Here is a 9,160-nt window from a genome sequence, read left to right on the forward strand (position 1 = left end):
TCCTGCCTTTCTTTTTGAAAAAGGATTGCTGCTGTTAGTACCTATAGATGATGAAGAAAATCTGTTCATCTATGTTTTTAACCGCAAATCTAGGAAGAAAGGTTAAAAAAAGTCTCATATTCTTTACTTGACATAATACAGAAAATAATAAAAGGCAATAAATTTTCATCTTAAAGGCATGCAGCTTGCACTTACAAACATTTGTATCCAACCAGCCAGATACTTTGCAGTATATATCTTAATGGATCTAGTCCTTTATTCAGTTTTTCTTTCAGTGATCTCAAACTGTAAAAGTCCAAATACCTCCTTCATGCAACAGGACTGTAATGGAGTCCCAATACTGCAGTGGATAGCTAAAACCAGTGCCTAACCTATGAGCACACTGCTCTGCTCCCTCCTAGTGTAACCGTGAATGGTTAGCTTAAAGCATCTGTGTTCTGTAGTGCAAAAACCTGATTACCGTTGCTCAGCCCAAATCAGTGTTTCCTGTGATTTTTTTTCCTCTTTTTCTGGACAGAGCAAACTTGTGATGGCTTAAATCAGGCTGTCTTTGTCCTGAAGAGGACTAGAGCATGGTGTGTCCTTTCAAGGCAGCATGTTAGGAAGAGTAAATTCATTTGAGAAACTGGATCTCTAGGCCACCTTCAGCTTCAGTTCTTCTTTAGTTATGGTTTTTATATGTGTGTTTGACTCTTTTCTCTGTAACATACAAGCACCATATATTCCAGTACTGCTTTAAGCAAACCATAGCCTTGAGCTTGGGACTCTATAGGTACAAGTGCAGTTCCCATTTCAGGCACCGAGAAAGGAGGGAATATGATTGCTTTCAAACATATGTACTCAAATAAGCACCCAGAGTAGTCGAAAATGGACGCTTCGGCTTCTGCGCTTTCGCAGGCTTGAAGACCTCTGATCAGGAAAGCATTTATGGATGTGTTTAATTAGAAACACATGCTAAAAATATGGACATCAATTATACTAACTTCAATGCAACTTAATTTAAAATGTGCTTAAATATTTCCTGTTTGAGGCCTAAAAGAACAAGAACACAATTCTTCAAAATATAGGATGTCTCATTGTGTGGAATCTTGAAGTACTTTATGTGCTGCATATGCTGCCATTATTTATCCCTGAAAAGCGGCTGCTTCTAAGGTGGAACATTTTGTGTGCTATGAGAACAAACAGCGACACTGCAACAGCTACAGACAATGAGTATATCATGCCCAAATAAAACCACTGTAGGAAAACAGACAACCAGAACATAATTTCTCAGCTTGAAATTTAGAGGAGACACTAACTGTTACAAAAAGTCTTACTGGAACCCTGACAATAAGCATGGAGGTCTGGAGCCCTTAGCTTCATGCCAGGACACTGATTGATTCCTTACTTCTGGGGAAGAATGACCTCTCCTTAACGAACCATCGGCAGAGCATTAATCCTCGTACAGCATTTAGTTTTCCTGCAAGGTGTCCTATCCCAAAGCCATGTTCAGCTTGCAAAAGTGTCACAGCCTGACTGCCTAGCAGTTTAGAGAATGTCATACAAGGTTTTGTCACTGTTTTTTACTGCTGTTGTTGCCTTCCACTAAGGACACTTAATCCTTTGTATTTATTACTAAAAACCACTCTGTGCCATCACGTCTTCAACAGTGCTTAAAAACTGAGAGCACAATATGTTTCAGGGCTGTGTGCTTTGCCTTACACGTAGAGTCTGTCTCATCGCCTTTTAGCAGCACCCTCAGCAGCTGCATGGAAACACTGCCCAGTGCACATGAGGGGTGCACAGGGGTGCAAGGGCTCTGACGGGGCTAAGGCAGTATAGCTCTTTCCTACATGTCTAGGATACAATAACATCAGCTGCCTTTGTGCAGTTGCACTATATTTACAGAAGATCCTGTACGAGGACATTCATGCTCTTTCTTTAAATTCACTTTGTGAATTATCATCATACTACAGTCAAAAAATGATGTGTCTTAGATTTTTGGATCAAAACAACCTGCTTGCTTGATCACAAGAGAAATTTGTTCTGGAACATGTACTCCAAACAGTGTCAGCCTAGAAATATGGAAAAACAAACAAACAAACAAACAAACAAAGACAGTTAACATCATTTAAAGTTAAGAAGAACCTCATTTCTTCTCAGTTTTGTCACAGTTGTTTTTCTTCTTCTATTGCTTGGTGCCCTCTTTGAGGAGTGATATAAAAGACTTTTTAAAAGGACATTTGCAGCAGATTAGTCTATGATGTGAATTAATCCCAGTCTGTGTTCTTAAAACATTTGACATGTCAGAATTTACAAGGCAGCTATGCAGTAATCATTCAAAATAGATTCCTGCATGGCTGAAATTACAATTCTACAGCATACACATACCAATAGACATAAAGGACAACAAACAAACACACCCCAATTACATTAGTAGTAAGAAGAGGATGGGAAAAGAGTCGGACCACCATGTAGTGCAGAAGGAATAACACCACTTGAACACACAGGAGAAGACAAAATATTGAATGTTTGTATCAGCCTTCAATACAAAGATTGTGTGCAATTACACAGTTAAAACAACCTACATCAGACCTCAGCTCTCAGGCTAAGATGAATATTTAGAAAACTTAGTTGTTGAGCTATGTTGTCTCCCAAATTAGATTCCTGATCAATTTTATCTTGGGGTGTTTAAAGAACTAGCTGAAACCACCTTGGAGGTTCACAGGATTCAGGCAAATACAGAAGGGACATTCATGCCACCCAGTGCAGATCATCTGAAAGTCAGACATCATTAATAATCCACATTGCACAGTCATTGGAGACAAGTATCTTCTCCAGAAGGTAATTTTCTCATCCTAAAATGGTTCCTAAAATGACTCTCTCGAGGCACACATTTTTCTCCCATAATTACAGAGGCAACCTTGATAGCTATTTTAAATTGGATATCTAATGCTCCAACATCTCATGTCATGTAAGGTGAATTGCACTTATATCTTCAGGAAAAGGAGACACTGTGGGATTGTAGGGCAGTCGTTATCTTTAATGTAGGAAAAATTCTAGAATGAAGAATCAAATGAACACTTTGTGAGTCACTGCAAGATAATGAAGAAAGGAGTACAGTCCATATGGATTGGTCAAAGTCTCTGTGGTTCAAATCATCCTGGAGAGCACCATGCTACTGGGTACAGGCTGCTATGGGGCAGTTTTTCTCAGTCCATCCCAGTTTCTCATATTGCATCTATAGTAAGAGGTTAAAAACTATATTCTCCACGTGGTCTAACCAAGAAGCAATTTGTGAATGGATAGCAATGGTGTCTGGATGCGCAGGGAGCCCTTTTGGCACCTGGGACCTTCCTGGTGCCGTCTCCTCTGTCACCGCAGTGCCACACATCAGAGGCGAGGGGCAGAGAGAGCAGTGACCAGCAGGAGGGAGGACAGTGGTAGTGCTGCTGCTGTCACACCTTCTCTCAAATAGCCACACAGATGAGGCAGACAGATCTATTTCACCCCTGCCAGGGACTTTGGCTACAGAAACTTAACTGGCTGCTTGGCTGCCATGAGAAGCAGCCCAGGCACAGCAGTGGATGTGATGAGGCCACTGAGAGCTGATACAAGGGGAAGGAAAAGAGTAATGCTTCTGCCAGGGAAGGATATGAGAGTGGTGTCATAGGAAAAACTTTTTTATACACCAAGCATTCTCTTATTCAGACTTTTCCCAAGCAACAGCTTTCAGGGAATGACCATAGTTGTTCTCTTCTTCTTAGTCCTTCGATGTGGTACCTATTGAAGCTACCTCTGAGCAACTGTTCCTCTGGTCCTGACCCATCATCATGTCTTCCAGCAGGTCGGGTGCATGATGTTCAGACCACTGTGTGTGTCTGCTGTGGAAAGCACCCACTGGGGCAGACCTCGTGGGGTATACTGGGCAGCAAGGTCACATGTGGTTCTCCACACCCAGGGGCAATGCAGAATTGCAGGCACTCAGGGAATTTTGCTGGCAGAAATGCAGATTCCTCAGGAATTTTGGATCTTTCATCTCCCAGCAGCTTCTGCATAGGAGTCCTATGCACCTCTCTTACAAGAAGATGTCTTTACTTAGCTATCCCACACACAATAAAAAAAACCCAGATAACAGTGCAAATATTTCAAAGCCAAATATAATATTACCTGTAAAGAGATGTGGTTGACATAAAATACATATGGACAAATACCTATGTTTTAACATATGGTCATATTGCTACTGATCCTATTTAGAATAATGTATTACCAAAATAAACTTAACTGTAGAATCAGGTCTGGTTCAGATCAGCTGTCTGCCTGATGCTTGATGCATTTTCAGCACAGTTACTGTAATTGACATTTTCTCAGGATGCCTGACTTTGATTTCTGTTGCTTCGTGTTCCTGTGCTACAGCCCTCACTGTGAGGACTGAGGAGCATCTCTCTGCTGTGCAGCAGACAGCAACACAAGAAACTTAGTGCAAGGGTCCACTGGTATGGTGTGCTCTCAAAACAGTAAAGTAATCTCACAAAATTTCCTCTGAATAGATGTGGAAGCAGTAATTTATAGAATTACGTGATTACTGGAGTTGTGAAAATAATTATTTTCAATTACGTCTTATTGGTATTGAATGACCATATGTGCACTGGTTCTGGATCTGTCAGCTTCCATGGGTTGAGGTCTCTGCACTCAGGGTCTCTGTAACTAATACTTCAGACCCGACCCTGGCTCAGCCAACCCATCTTGGGTGTTTCCATTCCCACAAGGCGGATGTTCCCTGAGTCTCTGGGTTTAGAAGCAGTGATGAGTAAAGAATTGTGAGCAGAAGAATATGCTGGCTAACATACAGCGTTAGCACAAATAATACTGGTTAAATAAGGCAACATCTCCTAGACTTAGCTGTTCTGCAGGCTCCCTGCATGGCAGCCATCAAGCACCAGAAGTCAGTTCAGCCCATGAGGCAAATCACCACATTATGAAAATCTTTTCTGTGCTTTGCCTGCACAGCATCTAGCATGGTGGCGTGCTGGTCCATGTTGGGCTCAAGGGCACAAGTGCAGTGAATGCAGTGCATCAGTTATCTCCGATGGATGGCAATGTTGCCATTTACTGAAGCAAATGGTGTCATCTTCACTGACTCTGCCTGTCTTCCAGGGATGTGATCCAGCTGATCAGATGCTTTTTAGCTTATGCAAGAGTTTCCAGCTCCACTCTACATACATCTTTTTCTTCTCTTCTAGCTGTCTCAGTAATAATCTCCTCCTCCTCTACTCTGCCCTGGTGAGACTGCATCTGGAACATTGTGTCCAGTTCGGGGCCCCTCAGTTCCAGAAGGACAGGGAACTGCTGGAGAGAGTCCAGCGCAGGGCCACAAAGATGATGAAGGGAGTGGAGCATCTCCCTTATGAGGAAAGGCTGAGGGAGCTGGGTCTCTTTAGCTTGGAAGAGACTGAGAGGTGACCTCATTAATGTTTATAAATATGTAAAGGGTGAGTGTCACGAGGATGGAGCCAGGCTCTTCTCGGTGACTACCAATGATAAGACAAGGGGCAATGGGTACAAACTGGAACACAGGAGGTTCCACTTAAATATGAGAAGAAACTTCTTCTCAGTGAGGGTGACAGAACACTGGAACAGGCTGCCCAGGGAGGTTGTGGAGTCTCCTTCTCTGGAGACATCCAGAACCCGCCTGGACGCCTTCCTGTGTAACCTCATCTGGGTGTTCCTGCTCCGGCGGGGGGATTGGACTAGATGATCTTTTGAGGTCCCTTCCAATCCCTAACATTCTGTGATTCTGTATAATCATGAAAGTAAAATCAAACCAAGAACAGTAATGACAATGATTGCAACATGCAGAACCATAATATGTTCTTTAACAAGCAGTGCAGCTGTACTGAGCTGAACATAGGACTTGCCCATCAATAAAGTGTGATGGACCAGGTTACCAGGTCTTGCAGCATACCATCTGCATAGAACAGCACAAGCTTTTCTTGCGTTCATAGCTCTCAGATGGGGCAGAATGCATAAGCATGTCTTTAACTTTAGTTTAGGGTTTTCCGTAATGATAGTGAGGATGAAATAGAAAGGACTAGTTTTACAGAAGTACCTAAATACAAATATACACTGAAGTACTATGCTATGTAGGGTCTTCAGTGCTCTCACAGATGAGACATATAATGATGACTTACATTGTCTTGACTGGGTTAAAATTGCACTGATGATGGATCGAATCAGTGTCTGGCTTTGTCTGATGATCTTGTTTCCAGCATTAACTTCGGAACTTAAATTACTTTTCTGTTCCTTTTGCCTGTGATTTCTAGTTTCTTGTCTTTTCAGTCATAGGGTTACATTTTCACCAGTCACGCTGTTGTGCAGTTTGCAAGGTGCAAGAAGAAAACATCCCCGAAGCAGAAGTGATCTACTTCTGGGATACTGTGTGATTTAATTTCATTTTTTTAGATTTTGTGTAAACCAAATAATTTTCCCACAAGGTGAAAGAGACATAATAAATTTTCCACCCTTGCCTTTGTGAAGGGATTTCACTCTCATAAATTCAGAGCAGTGTCAGGTCAAACATTCCCTGGAGAAACCAGGGCATAGATTACAGTTAAAGCCATGAACGGCACACGCCGACCTATGGCTATATCTCCAGTATTCATTTTGAATGTGTGACACTTTGAACTTCAAAGAAAAGATCATTACAATAGATACAAGAATGAACAGGGTAGAGGGCGTTGAAATATAACATTCACTTCTGAAGTTCTCAGGTACAGAGCCAGCAGTATTTTCCACATGATTACAGAAACAGGTTTTTGTAAACTTAAAGGTGGTGGGGAAGCATAGTTGCATCTCATTACACACCAAAGAATGGGAAGAATAATTTTTCCATAAGCTGTGAGTTTTCCCTAGCAGAAAACAGAGTTTTACCTTTTCTTTCCCAGAAAGTGTTCAGTTAAAAAAAACATAAACATATGAGCAAACATAGATGTGTTTGTACAATTATATATATTATATGTAATTGAATAGAAGTTCTATTTTAGCACCTTGCAATCACTGTGTAAGTACTCTGTATTTTTACATTCCAGAAAAATCCTCTCAACATCCTCCTCTCTACTTTGATGGAGAAATCCAGTGCTTATAGGGGTAATACATGTTTGTATCCCATGAGCTGCACTTCCTGCCCACTTAAACCTCTTGTAATGCTGCAAGTTCTTCTCTAAAATGACAAGATCTTCCCAGTCCACTAGTTTCTCCCATTGCTGAAAGTACTGCAGAAACTCATGGGTTTAAACAGAGATTAAACATAGTTTTTAAATGTATTTCCCCAGTTCTGATAGGGAAGCAGCAGTGCAAATGGGCTTTTGGCAGAGGACTTCAAAAATAAAATCCTGTAAAGATAGCAGAAAAGTGGCAAGTAAAACTGACATAATGTGGTCGGCACCAGGGATACAGGACATTGCAGCAGTCAGACAAAAGGGCCTTCACAAGTGTATTTTAAGCCTCTAGGGTTGATTTAACAGAGACAAAGTTCACTGTGGTGCGGCAGACACTCTCACTCCGTGGAGGCAGCAGAAAGCAGTTGGCAGGTCCTGTCTGAGTTGCCGGGGGGAAGGAAGGGAGAGAAAAAAGCAGAATCAGTGTATTTTCTGAAATGCTGTCTCTTTTGCTAGTTTGTGAAGTTTCCCCCCAATGATTTAGAAGGGCTAAAGGCTGCCCTGTGGCTGCTGTCGCCAGTCCCTGAGATAAGCCCTGGGAAGTTGTCCTGGGAATGCGCCGCATTGAACAGCCTGTGAATGCAAAGGGAAAGGGCTGCCTGAGCATCCCCCAGCCGCATTGCCACCAGTCTGCGGCTGGCCGCCCTCTGGGTCCCATGAGTCTTTTAGATGTTAGTGTCTGTGGGTTATCTTGTGATAATTACCAGGATTGGTTCGAGACTAGTAGAGAAATATGCAGAAATTCAGTGTTCCTTCCCTAGGACTATTCCCCACATTACTTTTCACATTCAAGTACACCTAGACTGTAGAAGTAAAGTCTTTAGAAGAGGATAGGGAATGCAATCATGAACTTGGAGGGGAAAAAATAAAATACATCACTGAAATACAATGGATACGGTAGAGTACCCCTCTCACATCTTTTTAAGACCGCAAAGGTGTCTGCCTCTCTCTAACTCCCTTTTCCTAGTGATTAAGACCGTCCCACAGCTCCACCACTTCTCACAGACCACATCAATGCAGAGCAGTAGCCCAGGTTTCTCTTGGCAGGTCTGCCTCTAGTCCTTGGAGGTCCAGCTTGCTTAGATTGCTGTAGGAGCATCACTCTGTTACTTGGACAGTGTCTCAGCCTCTCTGAGGGGCAGAAGAGGTGAGAAAGGAACTGCTGTCCTGTGTGCCACCTCCCACTGCCAGGTCATCTCTACCACCACCCACACTCACATTCAGTCCATTGCAACAGACACTCCAGAAGTGGGGATCTCTGCAGCAACCCTGAGCAGGAAGTTTTGACAGCACGGAAATCAAGTCTTTGCTACAAGATAACACTTCTGTTAAACTCCTGAAAAGCAAGTACAACTATGATAAACTACGTCTTGAATGTCTCTTTTCCAAATGAACCTCTGCATGACAGCATTTTGCTCTTTTTATCGATAGAGGGAGTAGATAGTTCCTCCCTAAATCTTCTGGCTGTGGGGTTGCAGGTACTTTACTGTCAGTAACATTATAGCAAACCTAAACACGACAATCTAAGGACTGATGCTGAAGTCTTAATTAAAGCTGAAATTATTATCTTATATTGTGCATCTCAGCAATCCTTTCATTCCTGGCTTGGTTGTAAGCTGTACTGTTACGATGATCACAAGGATCACAGAGCCAGAATGAAAACCTGTGGAGGGAACCCAGTATTCATAGAAGCAGTCACATTTGCTCAGCCCTTCATAACACAGCTGATGGACCATGACTCAATTTCTCCATTATGGCAGCAGTGATATTTAAAAGCACATGGTAGCTTTGCTGTCATCCTGCAGAAAGAAGCGCCACTTTAACTTCTGGCCACTTCTCATGCTTCCAGAGAAAAGGATCATTTCATCCTTGCCTTTATCCATTAGAAATGTGTAGCATCCTGCATTCAGCACTGCTAAGATGGAGCACTGGAAAATAAGAATGGGAGAAAGAATGAGCCAAAT

Source organism: Caloenas nicobarica, chromosome 3 (genome assembly GCF_036013445.1).
Source record: "Caloenas nicobarica isolate bCalNic1 chromosome 3, bCalNic1.hap1, whole genome shotgun sequence".
NCBI lineage: Eukaryota > Metazoa > Chordata > Aves > Columbiformes > Columbidae > Caloenas > Caloenas nicobarica.